The sequence below is a fragment of the Macaca mulatta genome, chromosome 6 (assembly GCF_049350105.2).
Source record: "Macaca mulatta isolate MMU2019108-1 chromosome 6, T2T-MMU8v2.0, whole genome shotgun sequence".
Classification (NCBI taxonomy): Eukaryota; Metazoa; Chordata; class Mammalia; order Primates; family Cercopithecidae; genus Macaca; species Macaca mulatta.
Window position 1 is genome coordinate 21,888,425 of NC_133411.1, and position 21,981 is coordinate 21,910,405.

Consider the following 21,981-nt stretch of genomic DNA (forward strand, 5'->3'; position numbering starts at 1 on the left):
CCACAACATTTACTCTCTGATTGTTTTGATCTTTCTACTCTTAAAAATTAAATAACTAAACTCAGCTCATTGTGTATAGGTCAATATAATTGTACACTTAAATATTTGCCATGATTCTATGCGTATTCTGGCTAAACAAATACAAAAAGTAGAAGGTAGAAACTGATTGTATCAGAATTTTTCTGAGGAAACTATTTTTGAAATGTGGAAGCCAAATTTAATTTTGTTTCACTATTTTCTGTAAATCTTCAAGGAATATAGAACACATATTTATTTTCTTTCAACTGTCTATGTAATGAGCTGTTGAATTTTCCAGCAAATATCCATTAATACTTGATTCTGAATGATCAAGATTAACCATGTGCAAAATTTTCAGTACGTTGGTGATTAGGTTTATTGCTGGATCTATTTCCCTCTTTGTCCTGCCAGATTTGATTGTGGCCAAACATATTACAAACAGAGAAATTTACAAAATTTAAAGAAACATTACAAATTGGAGAAATATTCACAAGCATACCTCACAGATGGGGAAGATTGCACGTAGGTGGGTTAATAGAGGAAGCTAGAATTCAAATGAAAATCAAGCCATGAGTTTAAAAAAAGCACACATAAACACATACATGTGTACATATGTGTGTATATATAATATATAAAGAATGTACACACATATGTATGTATACATATTGTATTAGTCTGTTCTCACACTGCTATAAAGATACTACCTGAGACTAAGCCATTTATAAAGAAAGGATATTTAATTGACTCATAGTTCCATATGGCTGGAGAGGCATCGGGAAACTAACAATCATAGTGGAAGGCAAAGGGGAAGCGAGGCACATCTTACGTGGCAGAGGAGAGAGAGAGCGAGAGAGGAAAAGTGCCACACTTTTAAAACCATGAGCTCTCATTAGAATTCACTCACTATCATGAGAAAAGCATGGGGAAAATCACTCCCATAATCCAATCACATCCCACCAGATCCCTCCCTTGATGTGTGGGGATTACAACCCAAGATGAGATTTAGGTGGGGACACAGAGGCAAACCGTAACATTATTCTCTTTGCCCATCCCAAATCTCATGCCCTTTTCAAATTTTGAAGCCAATCATGCCTTCCCAACAGTCCCCCAAAGATTTAGTTCATCCCAGCATTAACTCAAAAGTTCAAGTCCAAAGTTTCATCTGAGTCAAGGCAAGTTCCTTCTGCATATGAGCTTGTTAAGTAAAAAGCAAGTCAATTACTTCCAAGATACAATGGTGGTAAAGACATTGGATAAATGCTCCTGTTCCAAATGAAAGAAATTGGCCAGAGCAAAGGGGCTACAGGACCCATGCAAGTCTGAAACCTGGCCAGGCAGTCATTAAATCTTAAAGCTCAAAATATTCCCCTTTGATTCCATGTCTCACATCCAGGGATTGCTGATGCAAGGGGTGGGTTCCCAAGGCCTTTAGCAACTGTGCCCTTACAGCTAGTCAGGGTACAGCCTCTGCTGCTGCTTTTAGGAGCTGGCATTGAGTACCTGTGAATTTCCAGGTGCATGGTGCAAGTTGTTATTGGATATACATTTCTGGAGTCTGGAGAATGCTGGGCCTCTTCTCACAGTTCCACTAGGCAATGACCCAGTGGGGACTCTGTGTGGGGCTCCAACCCCACATTTTCCCTCTGCGTTGCCCTAGCAGAAGTTCTCCATGAGGGCTCTGCCCCTGCAGAGGACTTCTGCCTAGACACCCAGGCATGTTCTTACATCCTCTGAAATCTAGGCTAAGGTTCCCAAAGCGCAACTCATGTCTCTGCACACCTGCAAGCCCAACACCACATGGAAGGCACCAGGGTTGGGTCTGAAGCAATAGACCAAACTATACCTTCCCCTCTTTTAGCCGCTGCTGGAGCTAGAGCAGCTGGGATGCCGTGCACTAAGTTCCAAGGCTGCACAGAGCAGCGGGATTCTGGGCCTGACCCATAAAACCATTTTTCCCTCCTAGACCTCCAGGACTGTGATGAGAGGGGCTGCTACCAAGATCTCTGACATGCCCTGGAGACATTCCCCATTGTCTTGGATATTAACATTCAGCTCCTCATTACTTAAGCAAATTTCTGCAGCTGGCTGAATAATTCCACAGAAAATGGGTTTTTCCTTTCTAATCCATAATCAGGCAGCAAGTTTTCCAAACCTTTATGCTCTGCTTCCCTTTTAAATGTAAGTTCCAATTTCAAACCATCTCTTTGTGAATGCATGTAACTGAACATTTTCAGAATCAGCCAGGTCATATCTTCAATGCTTTGCTGCTTAGAAATTTCTTCCACCAGACACCCTACATCATCTCTCTCAAAGTTCAAAGTTCCACAGATCTCTAGGGTGGGGGCAAAATGCTGCCAGTCTCTTTGCATAGAATGAGTGACCTTTATTCTGGTTCCCAATAAGGTCCTAATCTCCATCTGAGACCACTTCAGCCTGAACTTCCTTTTCCATGTCACTATAAGTATTTTGGCCAAAACCATTCAACAAGTCTCGAGGAAGTTCCAAATTTCCCTCAACTTCCTGTCTTCTTCTGAGCCTTCCAAACTATTGCAACTCTGTCTGTTACCCAGTTCCAAACTCATTTCCACGTTTTCAGGTTATCTTTATAGCCGGACCCCACTCTGTCAGTGCCAATTCTCTGTATTAGTCTGCTTTCACACTACTGTTAAAAAAAACTACCTGAGACTGGTTAATTTATAAAGAAAGGAGGTTTAACTGACTCAAAGTTCTGCATGGATATAAGGCCCCAGGAAATTTGCAATTATGGTGGAAGGTGAAGGGGAAGTGAAGCACATCTTATGTGGCAGCAAGAGAGAGTGAGAGAAGGAAAGTGTCACACTTTTCAAACCATCAGTTCTCGTGATAACTCACTCACTATCACGAGAACAACATGGGAGAAACCACTCCCATGATCCAATCACCTCCCACCACATCACTCCCTGTACATGTGGGGATTACAATTTGAGATGAGATTTGGGTGGGGACACAGAGTGAAACCATATCAGATACATACACACACACACACACACACACAGACACACACACACACACACATATGTGCATATATACACACAGTACAAGATAGAGATTTGCCACAGGCCTTTCAACCACGCATACTGAAAAAAACAATTTATTTGTTTTAAACTTTCCCTCTTCTTGCAAATACAATATTTTGCTCTTATTGGGAAATAGAAATTGATAAACCACTAGAAGACAAGTGATAGTCCTTGATGGCTAGGTGTTATGACATTATTTGCTTGTGTTTGATGGAAGACGGAGTCTCTGGTATTCCCACACAAGCTCTCTATCAAAATACAGAGACGGCTCTAGTGAAATATCAGAAAACTAAAACAGAAAAACAAATTTACCAAAGGTGAAAAAAATCACCATGCTTTAAAATTGCATTTATTTAAGGAACATGAATTTATATTTACTGATCCAATTTATGCTAGAAAGTGAGATTTAAAATAACTGCTGTAGGGAAAACAATGATATATAAAATGACAAGCAATATAGGCTAGAATGTTAAAAACAAAACTGAAACCCAAGATATTAAAAGAATCAAACTGGCCAGGCACAGTGCTCATGCCTGTAATCCCAGCACCTTGGGAGGCTGAGGTGGGCAGATCATGAGGTCAGGAATTCAAGACCAGCCTGGCCAATATTGTGAAACCCCGTCTCTACTAAAAATACAAAAATTAGCTGGGCATGGTGGCAGGTGCCTGTAATCACAGCTACTTGGGAGCCTGAGACAGGATAATCATTTGAACCCAGGAGGCAGAGATTGCAGTGAGTCGAGATCGCACCAATGAACTCTAGCCTGGGCAACAGAGTGAGACTCCATAAAAAAAATAAATAAAATAAAATAAAAATAAAATAAAATAAAATAATCAAACTATATGTAAAAGGTTTCACTGTCAACTACCAAACTGGTTTAAATTTTGATAGCCTTCTTAGGTTAACATTAGGCCGTGCTAGTTAACATGTTTGGTTTAAATAATGAGAAGACAATTTGGGCAAATTTTCCAGGTAAAATATGATAATGCCTGCTACAAAGATTCACTAAACTTATTCCTAGATGAATAGGAAGAGTGAAGCAGAGTGAGTAAGATTTCAGTGTGTAACCTCATGTTTAGTTTACTTAGTTGATTAACATTTTTTGTCATAGAATCCCAGATACTTTTATTAGTATCTACATTTAATTTCATCTCTTTACAGATCTAAAATATAAAATAAGAAAAAAGCTCTCAGTTTGAATTTAGGTAATAAATTTTATATATATTTGAATATGTTGTATTGCAAAACAGATTTATATTCAGTAAGTAGAAAGTATATAATGCTAATTTAATGCATACTTTAAGACAAAAATAAAACAAAATATGTTCATACTATATAGGGCCATTAGTTTTTCCTTTTAAATTAGGTCACCAACTAATGATCTACATTACTATATTAACTACTATTTCTGATAATAGCCAGCTTAATGTGATAGTTATATTACAATATTTTATAATATAAATATTAATAAATTATTTTAAAGATAGTTATATTGGACATATCAAAAAGAGGTCATCTACATAGTCATTACTCATCTTTCCAAAGTAATTTTATTTATTCAAGATAAGTCTGCCAATTGCAATACTGACATTTTATTGTGTGTGTATATGTGTTCATAAAATATGTTCCTGGATACTTATTAAGGAAGTAAATGACTGTATGGATTGTCAGGTAATAGAGATTACATTTTGGGGTATGTGTGTGTGTGTGTGTGTGTGTATACATTGTGTGTATACACACACACAAATGTATTGTTTAATTTTTTTAAGGTACAACAATCAACTTTTATGACAGTAAGGTAAATTAGTTATTGGTTTGTTTATTTTAACAATGCTCATCTCACAGTTAGAAGTTGTTCTTTCCACATGTGCCATAAAAAGCATAACTGATGCTTGTACAGTGAATCTAGAATCAAAGAACAGGAAAAACAAGTAATAATCTCTATTTGTGGCTGAGGAATGCTGAAGTGGGTTCGACAAATCTGCCTTCTATGCAACTACTGCTAAACTTTACTTGTCAGTTAAAGTTGTGATATAGTCATTGTTCTATCCAATCCTTATTTTTGCTCTATGGTGCCTGGATCTGGGCAAGGTACACACAGGTAGCTAAGAGTGATGAAGTCTAATGTCTTGATCTTGAAAATCTTTTTTTTTATTATTATTATTATACTTTAAGTTCTAGGGTACATGTGCATAACGTGCAGGTTTGTTACATATGTATACTTGTGCCATGTTGCTGTGCTGCACCCATCAACTCGTCAGCACCCATCAACTCGTCATTTACATCAGGAATAACTCCCAATGCAATCCCTCCTCCCTTCCCCCTCGCCATGATAGGCCCTAGGCCCCGGTATGTGATGTTCCCCTTCCCGAGTCCAAGTGATCTCATTGTTCAGTTCCCACCTATGAGTGAGAACATGCGGTGTTTGGTTTTCTGTTCTTGTGATAGTTTGCTAAGAATGATGGTTTCCAGCTGCATCCATGTCCCTACAAAGGACACAAACTCATCCTTTTTTATGGCTGCATCGTATTCCATGGTGTATATGTGCCACATTTTCTTAATCCAGTCTGTCACTGATGGACATTTGGGTTGATTCCAAGTCTTTGCTATTGTGAATAGTGCCGCAATAAACATACGTGTGCATGTGTCTTTATAGCAGCATGATTTATAATCCTTGATCTTGAAAATCTTAAGTGTACTGGTGAAAGACAGAAATTGGCAAATACAATGTGTTCAATTCACAGCGGTGTGGGATTGAATAGGATGGAACATATAGGGTGATAATCCATTCACATTTGGAGAGTTTAGGCAAAACTTAGTAAAGGAATAGAATCTATACTAAGACCTAGTGGTCACATGTAAAGAAAAGATGTCTCATGCTGCCTGTGATAATGGTGGCAATTTGAAGAAAAAGTAACATCAGGCAAAAGAAACAGTTTATGTAAAATACTTAGAGTGATTCTCAAATATAGATTCATAACTTGCTCTAAATCTATGCTACAGTTTATGTAGGTTCACTTTGAAATATGACGATGAAAGTATTTAATAAACTTTTATATGTGGCTTTATAAATGTTTGTGTTCACATAACATTTTCAGTTTTAAATTTTATTATTTCATATTTACACATTCTCTATATACAAACACTTCTCACTTGGTAAAATACAGTTTGTAAGATCAGGTGTCTGTGTGTCTTCTAATTTTTGTTTATTTTCCAGGTAATGGGATCAAAATATCTACCAGCTATTGCTCTAGGAGAACTACAAAGACTTCAATATGTGTGGAACACCAAGAGATACTCTTAAAAAGATTTACTACAGTAGGTTATAGAGGAAAGCACGGCCAAAATAACAGAGAATATTATATAATAAAATTAAAGAGTTCAGATGTTATCTGGAGCCCATAGGGAAACATTACAGAAGACATTTTTTTAAGCAAGAAAGTGAGAAGATTAACTCTGTTCTTTGAAGTATTATTTCACTACTGAATAAAGAAGGAAGGGTCATGAGGCAAGATTGAATTAGACATGACATGTACTGAAATAAACCGCTATAGTAATTCAGGAGACAGCTGAGGTTGTTTTAATTCAAGGCAGTAGCAGTGCGAATAGAGAGCTCTAAAAGTCTAGTAGGATCTATTGGGACATATAAAAATGTGCATATTTATTTCACTCTAGCATATTTACCACGTGATAAACTTCTTTTCAAAGAAAAGTAGTTATATAAACATTTTTTAACATATGCAAGAGATGAAGTGAAAATATCAGTGACCTTTTCGAGTGGATCTTCAATATTGAAACTTTCTGATGTATCTAAAATCTTTGAAATGTACAGACTGCACATCTGTTTAAAGTGCACATTTAGAATCCGTTAACTAACTCATATATTTGGAAAACAAAAACTTTCTCATATAAGATAATGTGTTCAATTTTGAGATTTATCCTACTTGTCACGTTTAAAGACCAAACACTACATATTATTGGGTTTAAAAGGATCTGGCTATTGTTAATGTGTATTCAAAAGGTAATGGTTAACTGCTACATTATTGCAACTATAACAAAACCATTACTGGGCATATTTTAGAAATTGTTAATGTATGCTAATATTATAATGAAAATATAACTTAATGAACAAGAGTCCTACCAGGTATGAAGAAACAATTTAGAAACAGAGTTATGACTTTAAAGCCAGTTTACATCTTGGAGATCAAGTTACAGAATTTTAGTAATACAAGGACCTAGAGGTTAAAAATAATAAATGAAAGTGAAAGATATTTTCAAGTAATAAAATAGCCCATAGAACTTTTATTCTCTAAATCTGAATTTTAAATTTAATTCAACCAATACTTCTTGGTAACATTAACGTTGTCCAACAAAGAAACATCTAGGGAGCATAAGGGTGCCGCATACTCAGAGATTGAAGTTTTAACAGAAGAACGTGTCATCATAAATACTACTAGTTAGAGCCCCAATAAGAAACATAAGGATAATTTGGTTTAGGTTTAATAAATGTAGAGATCTTTAGCCACTTAGAGCCCACCTGCTTTGCATGCTGTTTTAGTCCATTTTGTGTTGCTATAAATAAATTTCTAAGCAGGGTAATTTATTAAAAAAAAAAAAAAGAGGTTTATTTTGGCTAGTGGTTCTGAAGGATATACAAGCATGGTGCCCGCATCTGCTTCTGATGAAAACCTCAGGAAGCTTCCAATCATGGCAGAAGTCGAAGCAGGAGCAGGTGTATCACATGGCAAGAGAGGGAGCTAGAGAAAGAGGAGGTGGGAGGAGGTGCCAATTTCCTTTTAAACAGCCAGCCCTCCCATGAACCAATAATAGAATGAGAACTCATCAGCCAGGGGATGGTGCTAAGTCATTCATGAGGGACCTTCCACCTTGATCTAACACCTCCCACAAGCCACCAGCTTCAACAACAGGGTTCACATTTCAACACTGAATTTGGAGGAGACAAATCTCCAAACTATATCAAGGAGGAAGACAGGAGACAACAGAAGAGAGAGGAGAAATTCACAACATGAAGAAACCAGACCTGCCATTGTTGGCTTTGCAAATAAGGAGGGGGGCCATGGAGAAGACATTTGGGAAGTCTCTAGGAGATGAGAACTGCCCTCAGCTGACAGACAGAAAAGAGCCTGGATCTCCAGGCCTGCGACTGCAAGGAAGTGAATTCTACCAAAAATCTGAATGTGTAAGGAACCAAGAGACTCCAGAATTGAATGCAACCTGCACACTCCTTGATTTTAGTCCAGTGACATCCATGCTGGAATTATGAGATAAGAATTTTAAGTTTTAAGACCCAGCAACAAATCTTAAGACCCAAAGTTTCTGGCAATTCATTATAGCAGCAATTCAAACTAATAGATGTCTTAATAAAAATGTGCTAAAAGAATAAATAGATGAATGAAGGAAACATCAGGAGTAAATGTAAATCTCTTTCTGATATGAAACTTCAGCTATGAGATCACTATTATCTTAAATGTTATTTTATTATCTATGAGATAAATGTTATCTAAAATGTTATTTTTAATAGGATCCTGTTTTTTTCTTCGTATCCTTTAAAGATAAATCTTTAATTTTCCTTCACTTAAGAGATTTGGGTTAGAAGGAAACTTGCTCAGAGGTGATCTTTGGTGTTTAATCAGCTCCTGACTTTTAGAGGTGTCAAAATCCACTGACCACGTTTTTACTTCTTCAAAGGGAATATCTAAAGTGTCTCCCTTCCCAACACCTTCTAGTCTTACCAGGAAAAAAGATTAGTCTAATTATTGCAAGTTAAGGTTGTGATTTCTCTTCCACATTTTCTGACACACACCCACTTGCTGTTAATAAAAACAATAAAGAGACACTTGCCTGGCTTGGTACACCTACAGCTGATCTCTACAGCCGATCTCTGTTACTCAACTGGAGTTGAATAATAACTCAACTTTACAGCGGATTTCTGTTACTCGACTGGAGTTCCTCTGAGTTGGCTATTACATTAAAAGACTAGTTATTATTTCTTTCTCAGAATCCTACTCCTTGTACACATACGACTATATTTTAAGTCACCAAAGATGAGAATGTAAAGGAATCAAAAATTTCTACTTGTTTTCACTTACTAATTTGGTCAGTATTTTTTTAAGGGCAAAAAATTGTGTAGGTCTATAAGTCAGTGGAGTTAAATGAGAGTTCTTAAAATATTCTTCTTGTTAGTTACTTCTGTATCTCTTTAATCTGAGTTTATAACTTCTTTTTTAAAGTATTTGAAACCCTGACAATATTTGAGGAGATAAATAATTTGTTATTTTTTCAGCATTTATGAGACCTAAATATAAAATTATAGTTGGAGAAGAAAAAAGTAAACAAATTGAGTTTGAGTGTTCAAATGTTCAAGGAATATCACACAATAGTAATAGCAGGTATGTTTGCCAAAGATTAGCTAGCAAAATGTGAAAGAAAAATATACAAACACACAGACCCCAGAAATGTGTGTGGTTTTGTTTGCTTGTTTTTTGTTTTGTTTTGTTTTTTGGTTTCATAAAAAAAAAAAAAAACCCACAAAACCACTCAGCTGGGTGCATTGGCTCACGCCTGTAATAACAGCACTTTGGGAGACCGACATGGGGAGATCGCTTGGGGTCACGAGTTTGAGACCAGCATGGCCAACGTGGTAAAACCTTGTCTCTACTAAAAATACAAAAATTAGCTGGGCGTGGTGGCGGGCACCTGTTATCCCAGCTACTAGAGAGGCTGAGGCAGGAGGCAGAGTTTGCTGTGAACAGAGATCATGCCACTGCACTCCAGTCTGGGTGAGAAAGTGAGACTCAGTCTCAAGCAAACACACAAACATATAAAAAACACTCAAACTCAAATTGTTTACTTCTTTCTTCCCTAACTCTAATTTTATATTTTGGTCTCATAAATACAGAAAAAATTACAAATTATTGATCATCTCAAATATTGTCAGGGTTTCAAATACTTCAAAAAAGAAGTTATAAACTCAGATTAAACAGATACAGAATTAATTAAGAAAAATGTCTTTTGGTAAGATAACTATCTTATATTTTTACAAAACAATCTAGTCTATGTTAAATTACATTTTCTCAAAGAGGAGCCTTCACCTTAATAATATCTTACGATTTTTCTTTTCTTTTCTTTAAAAAGAGTCTTGCTCTGTCGCCCAGGCTGGAGTGCAATGGTGTGATCTCGGCTCTGCCTCCCGGTTCAAGCAATTCTCCTGTCTCAGTCTCCAGAGTATCTGAGACTACAGGCGTGCTCCACCATGCCCATGCCTGGCTAATTTTTGTATTTTTGGTAGAGATGGGTTTCACCATGTTGGCCAGACTGGTCTTGAACTCCTGACTTCATGATACACCCACCTCGGCCTCCCAAAGTGCTGGATTACAGGCATGGGCTGCCATGCCCAGCCTATCTTAGGATTTTTCCAATATCAAGATTCTTGTTCAAGTTTTCTAAAAATAACTTTTAATTGTTAATATATTTTTATCTTAGAAATATGCTATCATATTTGCAGGATTTATAAAACATCTATCTTTAGTCTATGGAAATATTCCTCAAAGTTAATCTGGGTATGTTTTATCTTTATTTACAAAGGTCATTTTGAAATTTATTATTTTTGGTGCTACATAGTCTTTCTTAACAAGGTTGCGACTATCAGCATAATTGTTGGTTATATTGGCCTGACTGAGGTTAGCATTCTTTAGCATTGTTACCAAATATCATTAGCATCTTTCTTTCCTTATAACTAAAACAAATTGTCGTTGTCCTTCACCCAACATATACAAAACAAACAACAACAACAAAACAGAAATAATGCTAATATTTATTGGGCTAATTATAGAATATATAATTTAATTCTTAGAACATACCATGAAGATGAAAACTCCCAGTATAACAGATGAAGAATCTTGGTAAAATACCACTTTCAGTATGTTCCCAGGAAGATGAACTACAGATTAGATGTCCCACATAACAGCAGGCTACTCATTGCAGCTAGGAAGTCCACTGGGTAACCAAAGTTGACTCTTGTAATTTTAAGGAAAACGAATTAATTTCACTGTGGCCTTTAAGTTGCATATATCATAAGACTGAACAACATTCTTCATCCACACTTGAAATGAAAAAATTACTTGCACAACTTTACAAATAAGGATTTGAACATAGCAATCCTCTTGCTTCTATACACAATATCTTTCTCTAGACCATAAAAAAATCTGGATCAGGAGTGTTGTGTTTTACTCCTAAAGAGTGATTAAATTTTTAGTAAAGCTGTTGTTCTCATTCATACATTTATTATTTAATAAGTATTTTCAGTGCCTACTCTTACATACCAGTCACTGTGTTGGTACAATTTGAACTAACATTAGGATTCTACAAATTTTCAACTTTTTAGGAATCTCACTCCTCCCAGTAGCTTCCATCTTTTCAAATGTAATATTTTACTATTTTCTCTTCTAGTTCAGGGCTTAGAAAAAAAAATTCTGTAAAGTGCTAGATATCTAGTCAGTATTTTGGATGGTATGAGTCAGACAGTTTTGGTCACAGCTACCCAATTTGGTTGTTGAAGTTCGAATGTGTGGCCATGTTCCAATAAAGCTTGATTCATAAAAATAGGCGGTGGGCCAGATTTGACCCAAGAGTCATAATTTCCCTTCAGCATACAAACATATTCAAGTCTCACTATTAAACGTCAATCTTTGTAAAGGTTAACTTTCTAGATAATATACCTTATTATTATTTATCTTCAATATTTATGAATGGAATTGTTATACTTTTTCTCTATTTCCTCACCTCCCACTGAATTCTTAAATCATTGAAATCTTACTTTTGCCTTTATCACAACTTTGTAATGCTTCTCACTAGGGCTAAATCTAATGACATTTTTAGAAATCACCATATTTTATATCTCCATCAATGATTACACATTGGATCACTTTTTTATGTTTTGCATAACATATTTCCAAGATAGCAATAGTTTCTCTCACTCTATTTGCTGTCCAAGAACTTTGCCACTCTCCCGTCAAAAGTGGAATCTAATTCTTTTCACTTTAATCTGGGTAGGCTTGTAACCAATAGAAACCTGCAGTAGTGAGAGTGGATGACTTCTGAGGTTAGGTCATAAAAAATAATATACAGCTTATGGGTTGGAACACTTGCACCAGAACCCTATGCCACCAGATAAGCCCTCTACTGTTCTGAAGCAGTAAAGATGACCAAACTTGCCCAGGGAAGAGATTTAATGGAGAAGCTTGAGATTAAATGAAGGTAGAGATATGTGAAGATATCTCTCAGCAGCTGCAGCTCCAGCCATCATTTGATCCAACTGCATCATACATCTTTGGCCAAGCTATGGTCTGAATGTTAGTGCCTCCCTCAGAAATTAACATGTTGCATTACGTGTTGCCGTAACCCCCGGTGTTTTGGGACTTAGGAGTTGAGGTATTTGAGAGGTAATTAAGTTGAAATAAAGACATAAAAGTGGTCTTGTCTTGGGATTAGTTTCCCTAAAAGAAAAGGAAGAGAGACCAGAGCTCTCTCTCTCTCCACATATAAAAAGAGTAAGTCATGTGAGCATGCATTGCGATCTACCAGCCAGGAAGAGAGCCTTCACTATGAATGAAATCTGCCAGCAGCTTAACCTTGAACTTCCCAGTCTCCAGAACTATGCGAAAAAAAAGTCTATTGTTTAAGTCACCCAATGTATGGTATTTTGTTACAGCAGTCCAAGCTACAGCAAGCCAGAACCACCAAGATAAGCTTTTCTTAAATTCCCGACACACAGAATCTTTAAGATATAATGGAATCCCTATTTAATAGATGGTGCTGGGAAAATTGGCTAGCCATAAGTAGAAAGCTGAAACTGGATCCTTTCCTTACTCCTTATACGAAAATTAATTCAAGATGTATTAGAGACTTAAATGTTAGACCTAATACCATAAAAATCCTAGAGGAAAACCTAGGTAGTACCATTCAGGACATAGGCATGGGCAAAGACTTCATGTCTAAAACACTAAAAGCAACAGCAGCAAAAGCCAAAATTGACAAATGGGATCTCATTAAACTAAAGAGCTTCTGCACAGCAAAAGAAACTACCATCAGAGTGAACAGGCAACCTACAGAATGGGAGAAAATTTTTGCAATCTACTCATCTGACAAAGGGCTAATATCCAGAACCTACAAAGAACTCAAACAAATTTACAAGAAAAAAACAAACAACCCCATCAAAAAGTGGGCAAAGGATAGGAACAGACATTTCTCAAAAGAAGACATTCATACAGCCAACAGACACATGAAAAAATGCTCATCATCACTGGCCATCAGAGAAATGCAAATCAAAACCACAATGAGATACCATCTCACACCAGTTAGAATGGCAATCATTCAAAAGCCAGGAAACAACAGGTACTGGAGAGGATGTGGAGAAATAGGAACACTTTTACACTGTTGGTGAGATTGTAAACTAGTTCAACCATTATGGAAAACAGTATGGCAATTCCTCAAGGATCTAGAACTAGATGTACCATATGAACCAGTCATCCCATTACTGGGTATATACCCAAAGGATTATAAATTATGCTGCTATAAAGACACATGCACACGTATGTTTATTGCAGCACTATTCACAATAGCAAAGACCTGGAATCAACCCAAATGTCCATCAGTGACAGATTGGATTAAGAAAATGTGGCACATATACACCATGGAATACGATGCAGCCATAAAAAAGGATGAGTTTGTGTCCTTTGTAGGGACATGGATGCAGCTGGAAACCATCATTCTTAGCAAACTATCACAAGAACAGAAAACCAAACACCGCATGTTCTCACTCATAGGTGGGAACTGAACAATGAGATCACTTGGACTCGGGAAGGGGAACATCACACACCGGGGCCTATCATGGGGAGGGGGGAGGGGGGAGGGATTGCATTGGGAGTTATACCTGATGTAAATGACGAGTTGATGGGTGCTGACAAGTTGATGGGTGCAGCACAGCAACATGGCACAAGTATACATATGTAACAAATCTGCACGTTACGCACATGTACCCTAGAACTTAAAGTATAATAATAATAAATAAATTTTTTAAAAAAAGATGAATACACACATCACAAAGTAGTTGCTCCTAAAAAAAAAAAAAAAAAAAAAAAAAAAAAAGATACAATGGAATGATAGTTAACTGTTTTGAGCACTCAGATTGTGGACTGATTTGTTCCAAAGCATTAAACAACTGAGGCAGACCTTCAAATCACCCCCACCTTTTTATTTATTTATTCATTATTTATTTTTACTTCAGGCCCTGATGATTTTAAATGTACCTCTGCTTTTCTAATATTCTTTCTCATCCTATTTTACTTTGTTCTTCTTAAAAATTCTAACGGGTCTTTTGCAGTCACAATTACATTCCCCCACATGTCTCAAATTCTGAAATTCTCTAGACAAAATCCATTATCTTCACTGCTTTTCAAATGGTTCCTCCCTTCTTTGTAAATCTTTTACAGAGTACTAGCATTCATTCAATTTTTAAAGCTAAAAAATAGTCACCATATCTCTTTGGTTTCCTTTACATTATCACCCCACATTGCAATAAGTCCCTCATTCTTTGTGATTTTCTAAATGATTTTCCCACTGTCAATTGTTCTACATATCACTTATAGAATATTGCATAGCTGAAGAAAAAGTCTGATTTTCTCACTTTCCGTGGAGGAATCAGAAAAGTGTTTCAAGAGCAATTAAACATGCCTCATGCTGTCCTGACAGGCTACAGGCTCAAATATGTGCAGCCACCCATCAAAGTGCTCAGCAGATCTAAAAGGCCTTCCATTTAAAAAGACATTCTCTGGTTAGGAGGCAAATGTGTTAAAGGGACCGTTGCAATATAGCTTCTGCAAGATGCGCAGAGTCAATCACTTTGCAAAGGGGTCAAAGATATGGGTCAATCACTTTGAGATGCTCAATTCTAGATACTCATCCCCGGCCAAATACTCACTCTTTTCATTGAAGACTATTACATCAGACACCTTTCCCAAGTGGGCCCGTTCTCTTCTCTTCAGATGCTCACTCCTGTGTGCTCGAGCAGCAGGCTCTTGCTTTACACAACCCTAACATATAAGTCATCACTCAGCACTCAGGACACCAGATATTTACAGACCTTTTTTCCCATTAAATGTTGGCCCCTTTCAAAGCATTAGTGGATTATTTGCCCACTCCCTTCCATCCAGCCCTTTGGTGACTAATTTTTTAGCTTAAAATTAAGAAGGTGTTAAGTAAGTGGTTTTTGAAGAATTTATCTATGAATGAAGGATTCATATAAATTATGTTTGTTTCTTCCTCTAAAATAGCCAGAGATTTTGTTCTCCTAACTATGATGATTTCAAGTAATTGGTAACATTTTCTTATTATTCTTGTTTGGGAATATCAGGAGATATTATCTCATAATTTAAAGTGGAGTTGACATACATAATGTACTTTGGGGATGGGAAAACCTATTCTTAAGAGAAAATAACCATATTTCTTTGAAGCTTTAGAGGATAAGTATGTTCTTTGAAAGTCTCAAATTATAATATACAAAAGACTAAATAAACTATTTCAGGAACTTACTATGTATGTATGTTCATATGTCTGATAGTAACAGGCAAAAAATAAAAAGAGTTAATTTTCAACTTTTTGAGAAATGTGTTAATATTTTCTGCTTCACATATATAATAAGACATTTTATAAGGAATATCAAAATAGTACAGAGTTCAGGAGTGAAGAAATACAAAACAATGCTAGTTCAACCAATAATTGCCTAGAGAGATTGGAGAAAACAAAGTAAAGAAAACATGAATGCAAATTTATATCAATATGGTTACATGAAAACATGGTGGTCAGATGAAAATAGTGGAAAAAACAAGTAAAAATTAAAAATTAAAAAATCTTAGAGGAAGAGATATAGATTAGTAACACATACATGAGAAACAATCAGGGATTTTCATTGTCAATAAATTGCTTCGTAGTTACAAGAAACCAGTATATGTCTTCCTTTGAAGTGTTACACTTCAAAATAGGGAAATCCTACATCACTTATCCTTCACGGATAAAACTAAATATGGATCATTGTTTTCTCTTCTGGCCTTGGTATTTTAATAGCACCATAGAGGGAAAAAGTTTAAAGGCAAGTAATTAGGATTTTGAGGGTTCACATAAAGATGGTTCAAACAAATGAGAAAATCATATTTGGAAACAGACATTTGATGCATGGACCTAGAGAAATTTCTATGACCAAGGAATAGAAATTACAAAGACAAAGAGTTCAACTTGATATAAATAATTCTATCACAATCAAACTTGTTTGATTCCATATCTATTAACTTGAGCTGTTCAATACAAAGGAAGGGTGACCACTCCTTGGAAGACTTCACATTTTCTATATTGTCATAATTTGACACTTGGGCATTTACAACACAGAATAGGGCAAAGAGGTAAAAATAATAATAACACACAAATGCACACACTGAGAAGTGCCTCCTAAGGAAAGTGTATCTCCGTATAGAGAAGACATTTTGGCTTGTAGAAAGCCTTTGAGTGTTATCCTGGAGTTTGAGAGGAGGAGTATAAAAAAGATTAGTATCTCCAGACTACCAAGTGAGAAGAACTTGGCATTTATTTAAATAACTTAGGAAAGTGAATGAAATATAGAAATTACAGAGAAAGTAAGGGATAAGAGAGTCCTCTGAACTGGCATGAACCCAGGTACTGCATGCAATGAAAGGGCCAGAGTAAAATCTCTGGTGGTTTGGTAGCTGAAAATATAGACAGGAGTTACCTGATGTTTAGTTTGTGGTGTTCACATGATGCATTCATCCCTTCAGTCTCAAGTCTGGATTCAAACCTATTGTCCACACAGAGTGACAGATGAAAATGCTGGCACATTTTTATTTTGTTTGTGGAAATATGGGAAGGAGTTACATAGTTCTCATAAAGAGGTAAAGTTTAGGTTGACAATCACGCAATTCAGAAGCAAAAGACTTGAGGGCCAGCAAGATTTTTCAATAAACTGAAAGGGATTTTATATGAGCTGATGCTTTTCCAGGGATTCACAGAGCACATGGAGAAGGCTTTGGGTTTCTCATTGCTTGAAATTTTGGAAAGTGGGTTGATTTCAAATAAAGTCAACTCTGATAGAGAAAAAGGAAACCCCAATTGTCACCTGTAGGCACTGAACAAACACTTGTTGAGTTGATGAATCTCTATATAAAGCCAAAACCATTGCAAATGGGCAGACTAGATTAATTCCTACAAAGGGCTCAAACATTTCTTCCTTCTGATTGGCCTCAAAGTGACTCACTGTTGTTTTTTAGCACAAAAATATTTGCCAATGTAAATTTAAGAAAAAAATTAAGATTTTCATGACAGGTAGATTTTCAAGGAGAAAAACTATAAAATTCTTATTATACATTTCTTCACCCAAACTTAGAAACTTACTTGGTAAAAATCAGTTCATCTCCTATCAAATAGTGTGATGACACTCCCTCCTCAGGAATAATACAAGGATTAAATCAAATGACTCATATAAGCAGTTAGTATGGGGTCACATTGTCTGGACTGCAATTTTAACTGGTGTAAATCAATAATGAGTGTCATTCTTACAATTCGAACATAAGCATAGCAAGTGGTTATTATATCATACATCTATTTAAAATAGTATGGCCTATAATGTAGCACTTGTTTTAAACAGTTCCAGAAGTACTAAATTTTCAGCAATTAAATACATGTAAAGCACATGGCTCGTGGCACTTAGTATGCTCTCAAAAAGAACAGCTGTTATTACAATTTGATTGATATAAAAATTAGTAACGCCATTTTTATAATAATTACAATCATTGTTTTCATTTTAAACTAATAGAAAAATATACAGAAATGGAAAGAATATTAAAGCTAATATTGAATTCAAACCTGATCATATAAAAATCAAGAAACCACTGTCTAAGTATCTACAGGTCAAGGTTGAAAGGCTTTCTACATAGTTTGATGTCTACCCACTAACATCCCTATTAAACAAGAAAAGCATTTAAAAGTTTGTTGCATGTCTTCTCCAAAGGTAGTAAAATTAATTAGGGAGATGTGCAGGCTGCTGATTCATTTGATTATATGTTACTACCTAAAGTGTGAAATTTCCTTGGTAGGTCTGTTGCCTAAAGGAGTTTTGGTTGATTCATCACCTCTTTCACTCACAGGGTAGATCATTGCAAATGACTTTATTGACCCATGGTTTGGTTCAGCATCATATGCTCCAGTGAACCAAGCAATAAACAGCTGCTAAGTGCAGGTGAGAAGTCATCATGGAAAATTCAAGAACTGAATCAGCATACTCTCTGCCATCAGGCTTCCGTGCTGTCACAGATTTCTGAATTTCTTCTTTGACAGGGATAATTTTTAAAGGGACTTATCCTAGAATATTGTATCTTTCTATGGACTTTCATGACTTTTAAACAGTCATGGAGGGTGTTGTATTTTTAGAACCCACATTCCAGATACCTAGTTTGTTAGTCATAATTATATTACACTTTTAATGACTTAACACATGTCGATGAAAATTTCAAGCCAAATAAAACTGTGACAAAGTAGCATATAATATTTAAGAATTGAAAAAGTATGTCAGAAATCATCTAATGACGTTAACTCCTGCCCTGGCCCCCAACACACACACACACACACACACACACACACACACATATACATTCACAAATCCATTAAGACTCAAAGGTAATTCAAGAGCAGAGAAATTCAGAGTGGAGAAATCTCAGCTGATATCAGCTGCTTCTACCAAGTAGTATTATCAGCTCCTCCTAGTTAGAAATAGCTTGACCTTCATGACAACCCTTCTATTTAGAGCTGGTTTAAGTCTCTCTTCTACTTGACTAAGTGTGGGGTGAATTGGAAATTATGCTTTATTGTTGTCATAGGTACATAACAAATGTTTGTTAAGTAGGTGAATGAATTAAAGAGTAAATTCTTAAGTTACACGTAATATTATGAGAATGAGAAGACAAGGCACAGACTGCAAGAGAATATTTTCAAAAGACATATTTCAAAAAGGACTATTATCCAACATACACAATACATCCTAAAAGTCAGCAGTAAGAAAATTAACAAACTGAAAAAAAATCCACAAAAGACCTGAACAGATGTCTCAACAAAGAAGATAGATAGAAAGTAATATAAAACAATGCTCCATATCATATATCATTATAGAAATGCAAATTAAAACAATGAGATACTGTTATACATGTGTTAGAATAGCCAAAATTCAGAACTTTGACAATATTGAATGCTGACAAGGATATGAAGCAACAGAAACTTACATGTTTTGCTGGGGGGGACATAAATTGCATAGCCCCGTTGGAAGACAGTTGGCCAGTTTTTTACAAAACTAAGCAAATCTTACCTTACAATCTAGAGCCATGTTCTTTGGCACTTACCCAAATAAGTTGAAAATTTACATCCACACAAAAAACTGCACATGGATGTTTATAGCAGTATTATTCATAATTGTCAAACCTTGTAAGGAAGCAAGATATCCTTCAATAGATGTGTGGAAAAATAAGTTGTGGTGCATGAGGACAATGGAATATTTTTCCGTGCTGTAAAGAAATGAGCTATCAAACCAAAAAGACATGGAGCAACCTTAAATTTATCTTACTAAGTGAAAGAAACCAATCTGACAAGGCTAGATATTGTATGATTCCAATTATAAGAAATGCTGGAAAAGACAAAACTATGTAGTCAGAAAAAGATCAGTAGTTGCCAGGGGTAAGGGTGGAAGGAGAAATGAATAGGTCAAGCCTAGAAGATATTTTTTAGGGCAGCTCAACTATTCTGTATGATACTATAATAGTGAATACATGTCATTATATATTTGTCAAAACCCATAGCATGTACAGCACTAAGAGTAAATTCTAAAAAATAAAGTCTATTCAAAAGATTAAAAAAACTAAATGCAATAAAAAATGGTTTTCTTAGCTGAAATAATTCCAAGTTCATGATTGAACATTATGTATGAAACTGATCTTTTTCAGCCTCATAATGTCTTCATTATTAATTTATTTCAGTATCTAAAAGAATTCCAAAAGTTCTAAACAAATAACATCCTGCATTTTGTGTTTGAAAATAACAATTCTATGGTATTATGCTAAGAGCTGCCTCACAAGTTCCAAGTCAAATAGGCTCTTATGAACAAGAAGTGTATGCAATAAATTTTACAGCAATATTCAAAGGTATTACAATAAAAATTTCGAAAAGTTTAATTATAAAATTCATAGACATAGTCTCACAAAAACCAGAGATCTATAATAGAAAAGAAAATAGGTGACCTACTTTGTACATTCACAAATCCAAAGGGTAAGATAATTTAGTGGGAATTGATTTTTCACTTAAAATAGTTAATATATGTAATAAACTCTTGAAAATAGAAATAGAAATTAGTATCAAGAGTTTTAAAGTTGCTTGGGGACAAGGAGAAATATGAGTTTAGTCCTACACACAAAGGAATACAGGATATTATTGTTCAATAATGCCTAAAGAATCTTCTCAGAATATGAGAATATTTGAGAAAACATATCAAGGCAATCTCATGTACCTATGTTACTAAGCAAAATGTGGAATGGGGTTAGTAAACATTTTAATAATATGATATATATAAAGGCATGGTTGCCAAAAATTAATTGATCTGAATACTATATATGATAAAAATGTGTTTCATCTGCATTTAGTATTATGATGTTAAATAGAATTAACTAGAACTTTATATTCTAATACAGTTTATAATCATTATTAAAAATACTGTAATTACTGTCTTGTAATTATTTTGTTCCCCTAATAGTAGTATTTGACCAGCCCCTCCCCCCCCCAAAAAAAACAAAAATTGTGCTTTTATTCTTTTATTTGTAGATTTAAAACAGTGTCGTGGAACAAAACATTATTGAGTAATTTTCTTAATTTAAAATTAAAACAATATGGAAAGGCATAGGCATAATATTTAATATGGATAAAACAATTAGGTTTAAATCATAGAATAAGTTTGTTTAGCACTTCTACATCTTTAGTATGGCTATGAACTACCTGAGGATAATGTTAAAATGTATATACTGATTCAGTTAATGCTGGTGTATTTCTATCATTTTTAGCAAGCTCCTAGTTAATGTCAATTCTAGTTAAAATGTATATACTGATTCAGTTAATGCTGGTGTATTTCTATCATTTTTAACTAGCTCCTAGTTAATGTCAATTCTACTGGCATACAGATCACACTTTTAGAAGGTAGGGGTTTTTTTTTAGCATGGTAAACTAACTAACCTATATCATCTTTTTCCATAATACATGAAAAAATTAACTCCAAAAGTATCAGTAAGATCTGACTCACACTGAGTTAATCATTACTCTAGGAGTTATAACATGACAGCAAAAAAAGCATAAATGTCTCTGCAACAAATAATATATTTTTATTTTTCAATTACTTTGCTTGAAAAATAGAGGATGGGGCAGAGTGAGAAAAAGTATATTGGTGTCAACAGAAATGTTGACATATGTGAGAGCTCATAAATGAAACTATCATCTAAACACAATAGCAAAAGTCTGAAATTTACAAGTTAAAATGTAGACAAACAATTGTTTCTTGTGTGATCAGCATTTTGAAGCACAGTTTTAAGCTCAACAGAATAGGAATACACTTTTATACTTTTGCATAGCCAGGAATAGAATGACTTCTTAATCTTCCCCAATTAAATTGTTGACAATAAGTTCAACTTGTTTTTTGTGTTTTTTTAAAATAAATAAAATTTAGGAAGGAAACTACTTAAACGTCAATATATTTTTTTTAAATTAGTGTTTATGAGTTTTAAAATCTTTTGCTGCTGC

General features: G+C 35.2%; 1 protein-coding gene across 2 annotated transcripts in view; it reads right to left on the reverse strand.

Moving 5' to 3' along the window:
- Positions 1-21,981, reverse strand: part of CDH18 (cadherin 18) — a 1,124,701-nt gene that overhangs the window by 1,089,362 nt on the left and 13,358 nt on the right. The gene's annotated exons all lie outside the window — the stretch shown is intronic.